General features: G+C 41.7%; 1 protein-coding gene across 2 annotated transcripts in view; it reads left to right on the plus strand.

Annotated features, from left to right (window-relative positions):
• Positions 1-20,464, plus strand: part of LRRTM4 (leucine rich repeat transmembrane neuronal 4) — a 447,797-nt gene that overhangs the window by 351,166 nt on the left and 76,167 nt on the right. The gene's annotated exons all lie outside the window — the stretch shown is intronic.

Here is a 20,464-nt window from a genome sequence, read left to right on the forward strand (position 1 = left end):
TTTCTGCAGTCAACGTGCTGTCTGCAGTGAACACGCTTTAGCTCGCAAAATGCTAAGAGTGACAGTTACACTATGACACTGTAATACTGCATTATAAATCACTGTCAGCTGTACCGCATCACAGCACGCACTTGTTTCAGCAGATTTCCTCTCCTTCCCCTGCCACCCTCCTCTTCCCCACCAAAAAACTTTCTCTCTCTGATATTGCCTGTGTCTTATAGGACCATTTCTAATTTACTGAGGCTAAGCCTGGTAAATATTCAGTGGGGTAATATCATCACAACAAATACTCCCTGCACAAAACACAAGCTGGGTCTCCCAATACCAATAAATATACATTTGGGTGGTTTTGCCTATCTACCTGAGGTAGGCTGGAAAATTGGAAGATGTCATGTAGGTAAAAAACTGTCTAATACTGAAAATTTCTATATGATAAGGGGCTCTGCATTTAGAACATGATCTGGTGGGGATGCTGGGCCCCCCTCAACTCCCACTGATGGCATTCCACTGAGCTCAAAGGGAGGTCGCTCAGCACCTTGCAAGATTGGACCCTGCGAGTGGCTGTAGCCTTGTGGCAAAGGGAGGAGAGCAAAGGATGTGTTTGCAGTGCTCTGTGCTGAACTACCAGCAGCTTTACAATGAAATATGACCCGATGTGGAAGCCTTGATTTACAGATGCAGGGTAGAATTCTCCTGTGTGTGGCAGAGTTTGCCTGCACAGCTACCCAGATGACAAGAGGTGCACTTGGAGGCATGACAGCTTGGGAAGCACGCTAATCTAGTGTCCACTGCACTGGGCGAGGACTCAGAGAGTGAGGTTCTGTTGCCACTGACCTGTTACGTGACCTTGTGCAAGTCATTTTGCTGCTTCTCTGTTTTGCCGTCTGGGATAGTGATACCTACTGTGTAAAGCATTGTGAGATCTAACAATGACCTACACTATGTGCAAGAACAAGGTGGTATTATTTGTATTATAGTAGCTTCTATAGCCCCAATTGAGATTGGTACCCCATTGTTTTAGATGCTATCCAAACCCATAGTAAGAGATGGTCCCTGAGCTTAAGAGTTTACTGCCTAAATAGACAGGACCAGAAAAGGGTGGGAGAAAGTATACTATCTCCATTTAATAATGAGGAACTGGAGTACAGAGAGATTAAATGTCTTACATTGGGGTTACAAAGGAACTTTATTGTTGAACTGGGAATTTAGCCCAGACAGTCTGGGTCCCAATCCAGTGCCTTACTCATAAAATCATCCTTCCTCTCCAACTCAGTTAATTTAGTCTTACATGTCCTTGTTTTCATTGGTTGAAAACCAGACTTATAATATTTCTTTGACAGGGTCTTTGTTAATTAATTTCCCTTTAAAAAGTAACTCTGGACATGCATTGTAAGAGGCCTCTGTATAGCTATGCTTTTATTTATGGTCTACTCCATCAAAATGTAACATGAGGGACTCTTAATCCATGGATTACTGAGTGGATAGATGATTTCTCTAAAGGAGCTGTTAGCATCTATTAAGTCAATGCAGACTTAGGTAGCTTTGATCTATGTTTTATGTACTAACCTTACAAATTTGTATGATATAGATATAGTGCTTGTACTACAGCTGCTTTAAAAAAAAACTGACTATGACCAGTTTTTCTGAACCACACAGAACAAGTCCATGCTATAAGTGCAAAGCATGCCAAATCAAAGCCATTTCTATCTTTTTTGGTCCACGTTATCACAGTATCTGAATCACCTCACCATTTCTATTGTATTTATCCTCTCACCACCCTTGTGAGGAAGGACATGCTATTGTACCTATTTTGAAGATGGGAGCAGTGAGGCACATACAGGCTAAATGACTTGCCCAAGGTCACACAGGAAGTATGTGGTAGAGTAGTAACTTGAACCCAGGTCTCCCAAAGTCTCTAGGTTAATGCCCACTGAAACGTTCTTCCTTTCCAAGGTGTCAGAATGCCCCTTCAGAGAAAAGCATCTGGTTTATTTTTCATTCTTGCTATCATTTTTAAAAGTCTGTAGTTAAAATTGTTACATTTATTTTAATGGGGTAGATACTGTAATGATATTAAACAATGATAATTCAAAATGGTTACTGAAATTCAACAACTCAAATCTATAACAAATAATTATATACTTACATGGCTGTTAATCCCAAATAAATATATCCTTAACGATTAGTTGTTGCAGCACTTGCATTTACTATAACAGCTGTTCTAAATTGAATTAGAGCAGGGGAGCGAGTGTCAGATCTAACAAATTCTGATCACAGTTCTGCCACTGCCATTTTAGTGACAAGACAATGAGGTCCCCGTTCAGCAAGGTGGTTAAGAGTATGCCTTATGTTAAGCATGAGAGTTCTACCACTGAAATCAATAGCACTATTCATGTGGTTAAAGTTAGGTATGTATTTAGGGTAGGGTGACCAGACAGCAAGTGTGAAAAATCGGGACAGGGGATGGCGGTAATAGGCTTCTGTATAAGAAAAAGCCTCAAATACTGTGACTGTCCCTATAAAATCTGGTCACCTTAATTTAGGGACCTGACTAAGTGCCAAATGCCAGATTTAAAAAAACACAAATATCCTCAGTAGATTGGGTTTTGAGCACTTTTAAAAATCTCAGACCAATATGTAAAGATTTGGTCTAACTTTTTAGAAACCTTTCTGTAATTCCTAGTAGATGGAAACTGAGTTGTCACTCTCCTTTCTCTTTCCTGCATGTCTACCTTTCTTTATTTTTCTCTCCCTTCCCATTTCTTTATTTTTTTTTTCATTTTTTTTCTATTATCCCCCTAATTCTGAGGGTGGGAGATCTATATTATAAAATATAAATCTGAAAATCTGGTCACTTGTGTAAGCCCCTTAAAAATCAAGGGGCAGATCCTCAGCTAGTGTAATGGTTAGTTGTAGCTCTGTTAAAGTCAGTAGATTTACACTGACTTATGCTAGTTGAGGATCTGGCCCCCAACATCTGTCAGCAGATTTTTTTGGCTGTGTAGTGAACCTCTGGAAAGAGAAGTTTATCATGGAACTGCTGACAGATCTCTAGCTGTAGTGGCTCCGCAGGCCAGGGTTCTAATAATGGTTCAGGGGTGTTAAAGGTACTATGGAGCATGCCAGTGTAGGTCAATAAATACTAATGCTTCTATTTCTCCTCATCCCAGATGGGGGCTCAGTTGTCAAGAGCCAGGTGGGGGAAGGGGGGGGCAGATTTTTAAGATCTTAGTTCACATTCAGGCACCTAAATAATTTTCCAGTAGTGTTCAAGACCTTGCCACTCCCATTTTGATACAGAAATCCCATTGCAATCAATGTGGTCACTTATTTAAATGCTTAAACAGGAGGTGAACTCTCAGTTCTGGGTTACAGCTGCAGAGCTCTTCTGAACCTAGAGCTTGGCTATCTAAGGCCTGGTCCACACTACGCGGTTAAATCGATTTTAACAGCGTTAAATCGATTTAATGCTGTACCCATCCACACTACAATGCACTTTAAATTGATTTAAAGGGCTCTTAAAATCGATTTCTGTACTCCTCCCCAACAAGAGGAATAACGCTAAAATCGATATTAGCATATCGATTTAGGGTTAGTGTGGCCGCAAATCAAAGTTATTGGCCTCCGGGCGGTATCCCACAGTGCACCAGTGGCCGCTCTGGACAGGTAACTGAACTCTAATGCACTGGCCAGGTATACAGGAAAAGCCCCGTGAACTTTTGAATTGCATTTCCTGTTTGGCCAGCGTGGAGCTCTCATCAGCACAGGTGACCATGCAGAGCTCATCAGCACAGGTAACAATGCAGTCTCCTGAGAATAGAAAAAGAGCACCCGCATGGACTGCACGAGAGGTACTGGATCTTATTGCTATATGGGGAGAGGATTCAGTGCTAACAGAACTGTGTTCCAAAAGACGAAATGAAAAAACTTTTGAAAAAAATTTCCAATACCATGAGGATTCAGCGGAGGGGGAAGATGACGAGGAGGAAGAGCTTGCAGAGAGCACACAGCACTCCATTCTCCTCAACAGCCAGAAGCTTTTTGTAACCCAGACGGAATTACCGTCCCAGCCCTCCCAAGCCACTAGCCCAGACAGCAAAGCCATGGAAGCGACCTCTGGTGAGTGTACCTTTGTAAATATAAAACATAGTTTAAAAGCAAGCGTTTTTTAATGATTGATTTGCCATGAGTGGTTGGCGTGCATTAGCAAGCATTAAAGTTACTGGAACAGTTTGTTAACATGTCTGGGGATGGAGCGGAAATCCTCCAGGGACATCTCCATGAAGCGCTCCTGGAGGTACTCCAAAAGCCTTTGCAGAAGGTTTCTGGGCAAGGCAGCCTTGTTCCGTCCACCATGGTAGGACACTTTACCACGCCATGCATGTAGCAAGTAATCGGGTATCATTGCATGACAAAGCCTAGCTGCGTATGGTCTCGGTGATTGCAGGCATTCAAGAAACATCTGTTCTTTATCTCGCTCTGTTATCCTCAGCAGAGTGATATCATTCATGATAACCTGCTTGAAATTAAGGAATTTTATTAAGGGGACAGAGATGGCCATTCCTACTGGGCTGCTTGCCTGTTGCTTAAAAGAAATCCTTCCTTGCAGGTAGCCAAGCGGGGGGAGGGGAGGAGGGTTAATGGCGCTGAGCTTTTTAGCGTTTGGCCATCAGGAATCCTCCCAGCTACCAGCCACGCGGGAGGGGGGAGGGGAGGAGAAAGGGGAGGTGATTAGCAGTGATCTGCCATTATACCAGCCATGTGGTGGGGGGAGGGGTAAAGCAATTCCAGTGTTAGGGTTAGGGTTTGGCGTCTGCTGCTCCTTGTTAAAGAATCAGCACAGGGAGAAGCTATATGCTTCTATGTATGGCTTACCATGACCGCATGCAAGCTGAATTATGATGCCCGGACCTGCGTCTGTGTTGATCCGTTACACCACAGCCGCAGGCACTCAATACTAAAAGAATCCAAATGCGACCTTGTAGTGAAATCACATGTACTATGTAAGGTGAATAGTGTTGTTCACTGTGAAAGAGTATAACTATTGTTTTGTGAAATGTATCTTTTATAATCCTTCTATCACTATTTTCCCCCACTCATGCAGCTGCAAATTTTTCAAGCCTCCCTACTCCATCCCGAAGGCTAGCTCAGAAAAGGCGGAGGAAGAAGAGGACACGAGATAAAATGTTCACAGAAATCATGGCAGTAACCCGCAATGAAAGAGCTCATCTGGGGGAGTGGAAGGACACGGTAGCAAAGTACAGGAAAGATGCCAGTGAACGTGAGGACAGGAGGGACCAACGTGAGGATAGAAGGGATGAACGTGAGGATAGGAGAGATGCTCGAGATGAAAGGTGGCAGCAGGAAGATCAGAGGTGTAGGCAGGAAGATCAGCGGTGGCGGGCTGCAACGTTGGAGCTGCTGCGTGATCAAACTGACATCCTCCGACGTCTGGTGGATCTTCAGGAAGAGCAGCGGGGTCACAGAGTGCCGCTCCAGCCCATGTTTAACCACCCTCAGTACTCACCATGTTCCATATCTTCCTCACCCAGACGTGTAAGAACGCGTGGGGGAAGGCTTTCTGCACCCGCCCACTCCACCCCCGTGGACAGTCCAACCAAAAGGCTGTCATTACATTGAAATGTCCTTAATGGCCTTTTTCTTCCCTCCTATCCTCCTCCCAAACCACACCCGGGATAGCTTGTTAATTCTCTGCCTCTTTTTATAATTACATGCTTTTTAAATGATAGTAACTTTATTTCCAGCAGCAAGCTGTAATCGAAGGGGGAGGGTGGGTTGCTTACAGGGAATGACTTTTAATAAAGAATACATGCTTTTTAAATGATAGTAACTTTATTTCCAGCAGCAAGCTATAATCGAAGGGGGAGGGTGGGTTGCTTACAGGAGGAGTCAATAAAGGGGGGGAGGTTCATAAAGGGGAAACAAACACAACAGTCACACCGTACCCTGTCCCATGATGAAACTCGTTTTCAAGGCTTCTCTGATGTGCACCGCTTCCTGGTGAGCTCTTCTAATCGCCCTGGTGTCTGGCTGCGCGTCATCAGCGGCCAGGTGATTTGCCTCAGCCTCCCGCCCCGCCATAAAGGTCTCCCCCTTACTTTCACAGAGATTGTGAAGCACACAGCAAGCAGCAATAACAAAGGGGACATTGGTTTGGCTGAGGTCTGAGCGAGTGAGTAACGTTCTCCAGCAGGCTTTTAAATGGCCAAATGCACATTCTACCACCATTCTGCACTTGCTCAGCCTGTAGTTGAACAGCTCCTGACCACTGTCCAGGCTTCCTGTGTATGGCTTCATGAGCCATGGCATCAAGGGGTAGGCTGGGTCACCCAGGATAACAACAGGCATTTCAACATCCCCAACTGTTATTTTCTGGTCCGGGAAGTAAGTCCCTTGCTGCAGCCATTTAAACAGAGCAGTGCTTCTGAAGACGCGAGCGTCATGAACCCTTCTTGGCCATCCCATGTGGATGTTGGTGAAACGTCCCTTGTGATCCACCAGTGCTTGCAGCACCATTGAAAAGTAACCCTTGCGGTTTATGTACTGGGTTCCCTGGTGCTCCGGTGCCAAGATAGGGATATGGGTTCCATCTATCGCCCCCCCACAGTTAGGGAATCCCATTGCAGCAAAGCCATCCACTATGACCTGCACGTTTCCCAGAGTCACAACCTTTCATAGCAGCAGCTTAATGATTGCTTTGGCTACTTGCAACACAGCAGCCCCCACAGTAGATTTTCCCACTCCAAATCGATTCCCAACTGACCGGTAGCTGTCTGGCGTTGCAAGCTTCCAGAGGGCTATTGCCACTCGCTTCTCCACTGTGAGGGCTGCTCTCATCCTGGTATTATGGCTTTTCAGGGCAGAGGAAAGCAAGTCACAAAGTTCAAAGAAAGTGCTCCTATGCATGCGAAAGTTCTGCAGCCACTGCAAATCGTCCCACACCCGCAAAACTATGCGGTCCCACCAGTCTGTGCTTGTTTCCTGGGCCCAAAATCGGCGTTCAATGGGTAGAACCTGCCCCATTACCATCAGGATCTCCAAAGCGCGGAGGCCCGTGGTTAGGGAGAAATCAGTGTCCATGTCCTCATCACTCTTGTCGCCGCGCTCCTGTAGCTGCCGCCTCCTCTCCTGCGTTTGCAGTTCATGGTTCACCACAGACAGCACGAGAATGTGTGAGGAGTTTACAACGTCCACAATCGCTCTACTGAGCTGAGCAGGGTCCATGCTTGCTGTGCTATGGCGTTTGCTCAGTTCACCCAGTAAAAAAGGCGCGAAATGGCTGTCTGCTGCTTTCAGGAAGGGAGGGGTGAGGCTGTACCCAGAACCACCCGCGACAATGATTTTTGCCCCATCAGGCACTGGGATATTAACCCAGAACTCCAAGGGTCAGGGAAGACTGCGGGAACTATGGGATAGCTACGGGATAGCTACCCACAGTGCAACGCTCCGGAAATCAATGGTAGCCTAGGACCATGGACGCACACCGCTGAATTAATGTGCCTAGTGTGGACGCATAAAATCGACTTTATAATATCTGTTTTATAAAACCGGTTTAAGTTAATTCGAAATTATGCTGTAGTGTAGACGTACCCTAAGTAAACTTGCACTGGAAAGTTAGTGCATTAACCTCCATCAGTTTAAGTGTGGTTGAAACCGGTGCCTCTATATTCGGGTTTAGCACTAAATTAAATCAATTTAGATGAACCTCTGAGTTTTGTAATAAGGTCTTAGGATTCCATGAGGAAACAGAAAGGATTCCTTGCATTTGCGATCAGTAAAGAGGCAAAGCAATGCAGTTTGCCATTTCTTTTGTATTTGTTCTTTAAGGACCTTCTTAGCATCTTCATGGACAAGTGGTCAAATCCTGCTCCCCCTGGAAGCCGTTGGGGCTACTTGCATGAGTAAAGTGATCAGGATTTATCCTTGTGTCATACTTTGACATGACAGGACCAGGGGTGACTCCTGGTTTTGAGTGAGGGAGAATGCTTATTAGTGAGTCTTCTGAGTTTCCCTTGTTTTTGGTGCTCCCAAGTGAATGAGTAACATGGCTGGGGTGGGAGGGGAGGAGAGGGGAGCATCCTGCTAAAATCTTTTTCACCTCCTCCTGGGTCCAGGTTTCGCTGCAGATTCATTTCCCCTGTGTACCCTTCTTGCAGCTGCGGGAGCATGGGAGCCTGCATAGATAAATGAAAGCTTGACCTTGGGTGCAATATTATTGCAACCATGAATAAAGAATGCATTTAATATTAGGTGGATACTGTTAGCACTTCAGGGAGCTGGTGTCCTAGTGCACAGGGCACTTGACTGGGAGGCATGAAACATGGATTCTATCCCTTGCCTCTGCAAAGATGTGATATAGGGCAACTCACTCCCTCAATTTGTGCTGGTTTTCTCAGTCATGTATTTAGGTTGCAAGTTCTTTGGGCATGGATTGTCTCTCATGATATGTGTTAACAGTGCCCAGCAGCACGAGGTCCCAGTCTCAGTTGGCATCTCTGATGTGTAATAAAGCTACTACTACTAACTTCTGTCGGTTTCCCTGTACTCAATATGGCCTCAAATAACTGGAAAGTTGTGGTAAAGTGGGACTAGTAATTCCCCATGCAAATATCCATCTGCAACATTTGGTTGTTTCAACATCCCCAGGATGAAAGGATAGTGTTTGAATTTAATAGATTTGATTGTTTCAACCCCCCCATCCACACACATTCAGGATGAAAGGATAGTGTCTGAATTTCATAGAAGGGACGATTAGATTATCTAGTCTGATCTCCTGCCAAACACAGACCAGAGCATTTCACCCAGTTACCCCTGTACTGAATCCAATAACTCACTTTTAGCAACCTATTCACTACCTTCATTTGCTTCTAAACAGCACTGAGACATTTAGCAACAAAGTTCAGTGCTCAATTTTGAAAAGTTTTATTGCTATTGCCAAAGTGAGGTATATTTCAAGCAGCCATGAGTTTCCTCACATTATCCTCACTCCCCAGGAGGGAAGACATTAATATTGCATTGGTGTACATTCTCAACAACCTTATGGTGTCTTCCATGTATGGCACAGGGCACCCGTAGGCTTTGATCTCTGTGAAAATGCAGCACAGCTGCTAATTGAAAATGTGAGCTTGAAATAACACAAGTTAACCACCAACTGAGACCAATACCATTGGTTTTACAGTACATATTGTGTAGGGTGAAGCTGGAGAAGCCATTTTCTCAGATCTCTCTATCTATATTTTTTCCAGATACTATTTTATTTGTCTACTTGCAAAATATTCTTTAATGGCAAATGACTTCCTGTGCAATGTTGTGTGCATGTCAGTAACTAACAAGGAAACTTTATTTCTTTAAATAGCTGTTTAACTTAAATGACAACATGACAAGGGAGCTGAGAGGAGCTAATTGTTGGACATTTAAAATATGAGGAGAAGAGAGGCTCTGGAAAGGTTTACAGGCACAAATTAGTGAAGCATAGTGAATTAATTAGGCTAAAGTTGTAAATTAAATGAAAATAGCAAGGAAGGCAATGATAATGGGCCCAATTCTCAGATGATGTAAATCAGTGTCATTCCACTGATTTTAAGCTTGAGGATCTAGTGCAATCGGTTGCTTACTTTGTGAGATGCTGTAGGCATGGGATGTCCTGCAAATGAGCTTTCTGATGCTTCATCAGAACATGAGGGTGTGAGCTGAAGATTAAAGAGTTAACTCCTCTTAGCTGCTAAATGGTTTTTTTTTTTAGAATTGAGTCTTCTTGATATGCAGGGCAGTGTTGCAAGTTACAATGGGATGGAGAGGCAGTGATATCATGTGGGTTTCAAAGGCTATGTATGTGGCAGGATGCCTTTCTCTAATTCTGCCCGCATTTTTTGCCTCCTAGTGAAAGAGACATCACTGGAACAGGGCAGCATTTGGGGAAGTGAGACAACAATTGCTATATGTGGGAAGATTAAGATGACAATATGCAGACTGCCAAGTAGTTTGGGCTCGAGGTGCTGTTAAGGGCGAGGAAATAATTATATTGTCCATAAAATCTACTCATCGATGCCTCTACTGCAGATTGCACAGTCACTGCCTTTTGCCTTCTGTGATCAAAATGTTTTTTTAAACTTCTGTTGTTGAGATGTCTCAAACAGTTTTTTTAAAAAGCAATTTCCATCATTTCAGCCTTTTGGCTTAGTTCAGATCTGGTATCAGTTAAACATCTGGTATGTTCCTTAACAGAAGGTTATACCTGCCCTTGGAAGGAGGTGATTTCAAGAGTGTAATGTCTCTTCCATCTCTGACAAATGGAATACTATCAATCAGTCTTTGACAAATCCCTCTTAGAGCCAGTGGGAGTGCAAAGACTGCCATTGACTTCTTCAGTCAGATTTGAATCAGGCCCTCAGTGAAGAGAACACTTTTGAAGGTGAGGAGGGCAAAATTAACTGAACAGAAGGAGAGTACTATGTGGAAAGAGGGAGAAATAGGAAGAAAAGTAACATGAGTGAAATCAAAAAGGAGAAATACTTGTTAGGAGAAAAGAATTTGATGTGGAAAAAAAAAGAGAGAGAAAAATTACTGATGGGGAATTAAAAAAACAACCCAACTAAGAAAGTTAGAATGACAAAATGAAGGTCATGTCTGAGAGGTTGAGAAGGCTGAAATATTATTTAAGAAAAATAGCAACAAGACAGAAGAAAGGACACACACGGGGATGTACAGTAGAAGGAATGAAAATGGAAGTGAAGGGAGGGGAAATAATAGGGAAGTAAACCAAAGGAGACCTGGCTGCATCCAGACACTATTGAAGTCAAAGAGTGTATTTCCATAAATTTAAGTGGGCTTTGGATCAGACCGGTGGGGGGCCTGTATTGATTCTCACATATGATTTATTTGACATTGATTTTTATATAATATTTGAAGCCAGAATGCTGAAGTAAACCCCAGATTTTTCTGCTACCTGTCTGTATTTTATACATATAAGCACTGATTTTACCCATGTTGGAATCGCTCAGATGAAATCAAAGGAGTCATACAAGTGTGAATGAGAGGTGAATCAAGCTTTAGTATATAGCTTTATGGGTCACACTTTATATTAAGGGTGTGTTTATAGATAGTGTATAATGAATTAAGAAATGATTCATGTTTGCAATTGCTGTAAATTGTTATAAAATCCAACAGATCAATAATCATAATGGTCCGATTTTTATATTAATGTTCCTCCTGTAAATGAGTTATACATGCTTAACCCTTTAGTAAGATATCTACTAATAATTTGTAAATCAGTTATAGATTGAGAGAGTCCAACCAGCCCATTGATGTTTTAATCCATAAATGAGCTTATAAATGTTCAATACATTATTAACAGGTGTTTTAATAAATGATTGATTGTTAATTGGCTACTAAACTCTAACATTAGGAAAGGGATAGATAATAAGACAGCAAATATTACAATGCCACTGTGTGAATCCATGGTACACCCATACCTTGAATATTATGTGCAGTTCTGGTCTCATCTCAAAAAAAGATACCTTGGAACTGGAATAAGTACAAAGAAAAACATCAGAAATCATTAGGGTTTGGAACAGCTTCCAGATGAGTAGAGATTAAAAAGACTGGGAATGTTCAGCTTTGACAAAGAGATGACTAAGGTGGGATATGGTAGAGGGCTACAGAATCATGAATGGTATGGAGAAAGTGAATAAGGAAGTGGTGTTGTCTTACCCCTTCACATAACATAAGAGTATTGTTCACCTGGCAAAATTAACAGGTAGCAGGTTTAAAACAAACATAAGTAAGTACTACTTCATACAATATGCAGTCAGCCTGTGGAACTCTTTGCTGGGGGATGTTGTGAAGAATAACTGGGTTCAAAAAAGAACTAGATAAGCTCATGGAGGATAGGTCCATCAGTGCTATTAGCCAAGATGGTCAGGGATGCAATCCCATGTTCTGGGTGTCCCTAAACGTACAACTGCTAGAAGCTGGGACTGGATGACTGGTTGAACCACTCTAAATTGTCCTGTTCTGTTAATTAGCTCTGAAGCATTTGGCATTGGCCACTGTCAGAAGACAGGATACTGACCTAGACGGATCATTGGTTTGACCCAGTATGGATGTTCTTATCTAAATCATGCATAGAATCACTTATTAACCCTTTTTAAATATACCCCTTGTTATTATTATTATTTGTATGATACATGTCAGTTCACCCTTTCACAATCCCCACTGAGCACCCCCTGCAGAGACTCTTTGGGGATATCTTTTAGCCCTTGCATCATGTAGCTGTCTTACCTCTCTTGTATTCTCTGCTAACTTGGTCTCAGGATTGGGGCCATTGTTCTCAGAACAGATGCTATTCATATCTTTGGAAAACAGCCATGTTTGTTCAGATTGAGCAACACCCTATACCCAGTGAGGGATTTAGCTGGATCCAAAGCACATATGGTGCCTAGTTCTCCATGCACCGTGATAAATTCAGTTCACAAGAATATGACATTATGTGTGCTGTTGTATAATAAGAGGAGTCTGTGTATTTGTTCAGTATCATTTCTAAAATGCAATCATCCCGAAGTGCTTTACTAAGTCAAATTACTTATTGATGGACTTTTGTAAAATAACTTCCATGTACAGTACTATCCATGTAACTTTCATCAGTGTAACTGCTTTAGCATATCTGTTAAATCCTTACAAGTGTGGTATCTCCTTTGCTGCTTTCAGCTTGCTTGGCACTTTGGGGCAGTAAGTTCACTAGGATTTAATTTCTTTGAGTTGTTGCTGAACAAGTTTCCCCTGGGCACTTATTTCCAATCTGTTCTCCAGGCCATGGTCTGTCTTGAGTAGAAATTTCTAATTGTACCACATTGCATCATGATTTAGTAATGGTTTGGCTAAGAATATAAAGCATTGGCAAAGGTGAGAATTTTGTCACGAGAGGCTTTGTTCAAACAGATTTTCCTTACTTCTGCTCTTCAGGTGTCCCCATTGACATTAGTTCTCTTCGAATCAGGTTCTTTAAGCCACTCCACATCCCTCTATTAGATGGAACAAGGTAGGTCAACTTATGTATTGAGGCAACATAAATTCCGTCAGTTGGTTATCTTACTTCTCTACTTGATCATATTTCTGCTACACAAATCTCCGCAGTGACTAGCTGAGTTAATGAGTTAGCTGCTTCAGTTCATGATATCCTGGGTATTTTCATGGCAGAAAATCATGGCTGGAATTTTCAGGGAATTAGATGCCTACCTCCCACTGAAAATCAAATGCCCCTTACTTTCTCGTTCTGTGATTACCTCACAGACCTTGATTTCCCATACTGATGAGAATGAGGCTTTGTCTGCACTGGGGATCTCAGTTCATGCAATCTATAGCCAGCTATTGATATAGCTGCACCAGTTCAGTGGAGCTAATGTCTGACTGATGTTGGGATAAGCACTGCCAGTGCAAATCATGCTTTTCCACTCCTGCATTTCAAGTCAGATCTTTAGCTGCTGTAAATCAGCAAAGCTCCATTGGCTTCAATGGAGCTGCAAGGATATACACCTTGAGGATCTGGCGATTGGGGGTTTATACTTACAGCTCACCAACAACTGATGGAACTGGGACAAATTCCTAAAGGGGATAAGCCATAAGGCAACTATAGAGTAATTACGCTCTATGACATACTACAGGAGTTGATCTTTGGCACTGAAAGTCAAGTTTACCCTGTCAGCATGGACTGTATTGAATGACCTGGTGGGGTTTTTTTTCTTTTCTTTTCTGAGTGATGTTACAGGTATCTCATTAAAACTAGTAAAACTTGTGTTGCGGTGTTTTTCATCTTCAAAGCTGATGTTACTACACTTTCATTATTCAATCCATCAGGCAGTAACATTTTCATAAGGGAATAAGATTGCCTGCCAGGGTGATAAGCATTGCTGAGTAAACTGGATTTTCATCCAACCATGACTGTTTGGATTATAACATTTAGAATCTGTTGCTTCAATAACTTTTCTTAAACAAAGATCATAGCACAACTTGAGCCTTTAAAACCACAGGAAACATTTTTAAAAGGCTTCAAGTTTCATGTAAAGATTAAGGGAAATCCATGTGGGAGAGGTTAATAGAGTAATGCTTTTATTAGTGATGATGGTGGCATAGGAAAACAAGCCTTTGTGTGCCTTAGCGCCGCCCTGTTAACCCAAAGCTCTAATACGTGATTGCTTCTCAGTGACACTAACCGGTGAACCTTAAGGGATTCAGATTTCTGATCAGATAAGTGTCCAGACTTTTGAGCTCAAACCACAATCTCAAAACTGAACAATTGCACCCTGGGATTATTAAAAATCTGCTTCTTCATAGCAACTACCTTTTCTACTGGGTTGTCTTGCCTAAAATCACTCTAGGTGATATTAGCAAGTCCTTGACTCTCTCTCTGTTCCTCCCTTCCCAACCTGTAAAATGAGCCCTTCGTCGTTGAAAGTGGGGGTATTGATGCTTGTTCTCCCATCCTTTGTCTTGTTTATTTGTATCATGGGATCTTCAGGGCAGGGATTGTCTCTTATTGTGTGCACAGTGTCTGGCATGACATTGCTGCAGCCTCTAAGCTGTTCCATGATATAAATAATTACACCTCTACCCTGATATAACACGACCCAATATAACACAAATTCAGATATAATGTGGTAAAGCAGTGCTCTGGGGAGGGGCGGTGAGAGAGAGAGAGAGAGAGGCTGTGCACTCTGGCGGATTAAAGCAAGTTCGATATAACGCGGTTTCACCTATAATGCTGTAAGATTTTTTGGCTCCTGAGGACAGTGTTATATCAGGGTAGAGATGATGTAGAAATTTCAGTGCCATTGGAGAGTGGTTCTTACTTTTACCCAAACTTGTTTTCCCATCCTTGCTTGGTACTTATTCAGTCATAAATTCTTTATCCCAGTAGGTGTAGTTGCAGTTCTGGCCTGTCTTATTGTTCTGTTATGCTGAATTAAGGAGTTAAAGGGTCACACAATGAGGTAGACAAGAATGCAAAGGCATCATGCCAGCTGCCTCTAACCTTGAACCACAGGTGAATCTCATAAATTTTAAATATTGGATTTAAGGTTTCCAAGACTCTTGATAGAAATACTACCAAATGAGAAATACCAGTAGGATTTACACCATACTTCGATTTAATTATTTCTTGGGAAGCACTATGTCCTGTCAAGGCATTTGTCCTTTGCTGTCAAATCAGCAAGCACCAATTTCCTTTTTCCAAACAGTGCCTGTAATGCACTGATAATAAATAAGAATGAAAAATTGTGCCTATGATTATTGTAATTTTCAGTGTCATGATAAAATAATAATCATTTTACCCATGCTGCCTATGCTGTATGTTCATCTACAGTCTCCCACACTTGGGCTTTCTTATGCAGTTTCTTATAGCTCTAGAGTATTTGATTTGCCCTTAATGTATTCACAAGCACAAGAAAGAGAAGTCTTCATAAAGATCTCCACATTGTTTGTTAGGCTGACTGAAAAAAGAGCAAAATTTTAAGAAGTTCTTCACTTGTCCACTGGCCAGGGAAAATTTATTTTGATATCCAGAAATAGGATTGGGTTTAGGCATGTGCTTTTAAATGATGATTTACTATTTGTACTGCTGTAGCAGCTAAGAGCTGCAGTCAGCATTTGGGACCCCATAATGCTATGCACCATACAGACATTTACTAAATGGACGGTGCCTCCCCCAAAGTGCTTGTTCTCGAAGGTTAATCAGATGACGTGTGAAAGCTGAACTCCTGACATCTGGTGGCCTTAAAATGTTACATGGCCTTTTTTGTGCAAGAGTAGAGCTATTAACTCTGGTGCCCTGGCTAATTCAAACCTAGGTAACTACCTCTCCCCCACCAATTTTTCATGCACTTTTAATTGGCTATGGCATTGTTGTAGATTCATAGAGTTTAAAGCTAGAAAGGACCATTTGATCATTTAGTCAGACCACTTTTATAACAGGGGCCAGAGAATTTCACCCAATTAGCCATGGCAGTTTTTCACATTCAGTCCTAAATGTTTATGTAGTGTTCCTGTGCACTGTCATCAGCTGCTATGTTTCATTACAGAGGTAGCCATATTTTAATGGAGGAGGAATGTACTCAATATACAATTTGTTATGCTTGTAAAGTGCATTAGGCTCCTTCAGGTTGAAGGGTGCCATATACATTTGGGCTGTGATTTTTCAAAGTTGCCTGGGGAATTAGCATGCTCAATTCCAATGAATTTTAAGTAGCTTTGAAAAAAATCTTTAAATGATTACTTCAGGGAGAATTCTGTGCCAACAAAATTAAAATTCTGCACAAAAATCTTCAAATTCTGCATATTTTATTTTTAAAAATAACACACATAATCACACCAGTTTCAATTATTTTTGGTCATTTTATTTCAAAATACCCATCAGCAAATATGTCTGTAATAATACAGACAACAACAAAAATTCAGAAACTGTTCTTGACAAATAGATTCTTCACTAGGCACATTAATACAGAACTCTGATTGATAATTCATTTAAACAACAATACAGAACCATATTTCCTGCACCCCCCAGAAGCAATGCAAAGGTTGAGGTGAGTCGGGGTAATGGAGGAGCTGAGGGCAAGGGAAATAATTGCTGGGAAGGATCCTAGGTGTGAACTTGGAAGGTTGTTGCATATGAGTGGGAAAAGTATAGAACACATTTTATTTGGGGGCGGGGGAGAGGAGGGAGAGATTGTTAGGGAGCTTCCCCCATACAGACTCTGGCTGACCCCTAGCCTCTCCCATTCAGTCAAGCACACATGTCTCTCACCCCCACTCAAACACCCACTCCTCCATTGCAATGTGACCTTCCACCCCTCTCCCCATGTGTCTCTATGCCCCCACTCAGCCACTCCCCCATCCCTCTGTGTGGCTCTGCACCCCCTCCCACATCACCATGTGGCTCTGTGCCTCCACTCCTATTCAGCCTCTGCCCCAGCCTGTCCTCCCCCATTAGCTTTTATAAGCCCCTGTCTGACCCCCCAGCACCGACGCTGTCTGTCTCCCATAGCCCCTGTCTCCCTACCTGGCCCTATAGGTGCTGTGAAGAAGGCTCTTCAGGCTCTTTCTCTTCCCTAGCTGGTTGGGAACAGCAGATGTGTTCTATTGCCAGAGTCCCCTCTGGTGGGAAAAAGGTGGAACTGCATCAACTTTTCTGCAGACGTTTTTTTCTGCACAAAAAAATAAAAATATGTGTGGCTCAGTAACTATGCGCATGTGCAGTGGTGCAGAATTCCCCTAGGAGTAAGTTATAGGGACCTAAGAACAGGAATTCAGAATTAGATAAATGATTCATGTAGTTCAGAATCTCCAATATCAGATGCTTCAGAAGAAGGGGCAAAAAAAAGGCCCTATGATGGATAATTACATAATAACCTGCTCCTGGGGAAAGTTTCTTTCAGACCTACCACACTTAATTGTTGACTTGAGGCATGAGAGTTTATCGTCCTGATAACATTTTTAGCCTTTCTCATGTAGCTGTGAATGTTTCTCAATAGCCTAAAAACATCTACTGATATTTTGGATCCTACTGCTTTATCCTTATTGTTTATTACAAAATACAAAAGTCAAAAATGTTTCATTACACCACAACTTGTAAACAGCAGCTCCAGTTAGCACCAACTTTTATTGATTAGTGAAAGTCTTTAAAACAAAGTAATATATTTCCTGCAAGCTATATCCACTGTAAGTAGATGTCTTGTTAATTATTATTATTCTCTTTGTAAGGGTTAATACAGCATGAGGATGTCAGAGGACTTCATTGACTGACAGTACCTAATGCACGGATTTCCCTTTGGAAACCCAAAGCCTGTTTTTTAGCAGCGATAATGATTCCTGTTCTAATTAATCAATTATACAGTATGAATGTGTTGCCAGCCTTGAAAAATGTAGGTAGTGGCTTCCAGAGGCCTCGGCGTGGCCTCTAAGTATTACAACATCTTAGTGCAATACATTTAATCAAAGAAAGAAGAAGACTAACAACAAGATATTTGGTATATAATAATTTTAGGGTTTTTTTAGACCATTTCCCATTCTTCATATACTACCTACTCAACAGGGATGTTCAGAGGTTATATTTCATTAATTTCTGTTAGATGTTCAGGTACCAGAATGGAGGAGGGACGGTGTAAGTGTTTTATATAGATATTTATTTATTTTTACCAGTATAACTGTTTCACTTAAGGATGTGATTTTTTTTTTTTTTTTTTACTGACATAGTTATACCAGTACAAAATCTTCATGTAGGCTAATCATAGAGCTCCTTTACGCTGCTCTGGCACGGGATGAAAACTTCTAAAGTGGGGACTGAATTCCATTTGGGGCCTTAGTGTAAATGGAAACAGGTGCGCTGGTTTTAATAAGGAAGGATTGCCTTTATACAGAATTTTTCAACAATCCAATCAACGTCTATAGGAAGGATATAGGTGGAGATTTTCAATGGAGCAAATGTGAGTTAATTGCCCAGTTCCTATTGATTTTTCTGTGGGAGTTGGGTGCCTAATTGTCCTTTGTGTCTTTTGAAACTCTCCCTCATAATTGTCTATTTAATGCCATAGGGCTTTTCTATAAGAATTAGATTAGCAGCATTGTTTCAAGTGATAGAGCTTCCTCCTTCACTTCTGTTGGTAAAGTATTTCACAGTCTGTTAGTTCTCACTGGCAAAGATATTCTTTTCCTGCTATTCAGCCTCAATTTCTTTTCTTAGTTTCTTCCCATTGGTCTTACTCATACCCACCATAAATAATTATTCTCCAACCTCTGTGTTTCCCCCTTCAGGTATTTACAGGCAGATATGGCTCACCATAGTGCTCCCTTAGCCAAGAAGGTGCTAACATGAAGACATCTGCTGGTAGAAATATTCTAGTAGGTATCTGAATACAACCTGCCTGCCTAATTATTACATGTCAAGTTTAATTGTATAACTGAAAATATCAAATCAGACTACCTTTTATGACATGTTGTGAGTAAAACAGCCCACAGTCATTCACAATGGGACATGTTGCCCAGAAATTGAAATATTTGTTCTTATTTGACACAAATTGTAATTATTTCCCTGAAGAACCTGAACCAATCACACTTCTCTTTCTAATTATTATCGTGGTTTCCGCTGAAAATGGTTGGTATGGTGTTCATTATTCTGATTGGTTTTGTAGCAATTGTCAAGTATTTCAGGCAACCAAGCAGAAGAAAATCCCATTGTGCAAATTGTAGCTTGTAACCTTAGAAATTTTCCAAACGTGGTCCAAATTCTCTGTTGATGTAAAGGGGAGAAACTTAATTTAAGTGTATGGAGATGCCCTCGCTTACATCGAGAGAGAATTTAGCCCTTGTGTATTTTAAATTGAGGCTGCACGTTTCATTTATTAAATTTAAAGCTGCATATAAAGCCAGACTTCAGCTAGAGTAAAGCTGTGTGACTCCATTTACTTCCATGGAAAGAGCTGGATTTACATTAGCTGACTATTTGAATGGATCAGTTGTTGTAACCTTTTGATTTTTTTTTTTAAGGTCCAGTATTGCCATCCCCAGGTGTTCAAAAACCGTGAGTCAGGCCCCCCAAAATCATGAGATTTTTAAAAATAATAAGCTTTGAGTTCTTTTTATTTGATTTCTAGTTTTTGAACCCTTTAGGGTCAGGCTTTTCTCTGAAGGCAGGAGGGCTAGAAACTTAGTCTCTTTTTTTAATGAAAGCTGAGATTTTTCGTGTAATTACGTGGCTCCAGGAGCTGGGACATGAAGAACAGCACCAAATGTGACATTTGGTGATAGAATGGTGAGAATTGGCAACACAGAACTTCATAAAATTTTTGGATGTAGCCACTCCCGTGTACAGTTGAATCCAGATGCTTTTGCTCAGTTTTACCTGACTCTGACAAATTTCTCAAGGTGAAATTGGCCCTTTTCCAGATAGCTTGCACCAGGCCTGTGCATTTGAAGGCTTAAGAGGATCTTACATGGTGGATAGGTATGGTGCTGGACTTTTGCATAACAAATTTTGCCCTAAATCAAGTCTGGGATTTTGCTCAAATAAAGACTAAGTGTCTCGGGATTTGCCCCTTTGGTTTTAACAAGGGTTTTCAGAAGTAAGGGCTTCCAGATTTGAGGCCTGATATTTAGTTGTGCTAAACACCTGCAGCTCCCAACAGGAACCATGGGTGATGGACACCTCTGAGAATCAGAAGAAAGGGCAATTTGGGATTAAGTCACTGTCTTGGGACTCAGGAGACCATGGTTTAATTCCCAGCTCAGTCACACAGTTTTCCTGTGTGACCTTGGACAAGTCACATGGGCTTTCCGTGACTTATGGTAGTTCCTATGTGTAATGCTACTTTCCAGAAGTGTAGCAAGGACTAATGCATCTGGTTTTCCCTGTGCACCCAGATATTATGGTAGTGCCTACGTATCTAGTACATAGCTACAT

Source organism: Gopherus flavomarginatus, chromosome 2 (assembly GCF_025201925.1).
Source record: "Gopherus flavomarginatus isolate rGopFla2 chromosome 2, rGopFla2.mat.asm, whole genome shotgun sequence".
In the NCBI taxonomy this organism is placed as follows: Eukaryota; Metazoa; Chordata; order Testudines; family Testudinidae; genus Gopherus; species Gopherus flavomarginatus.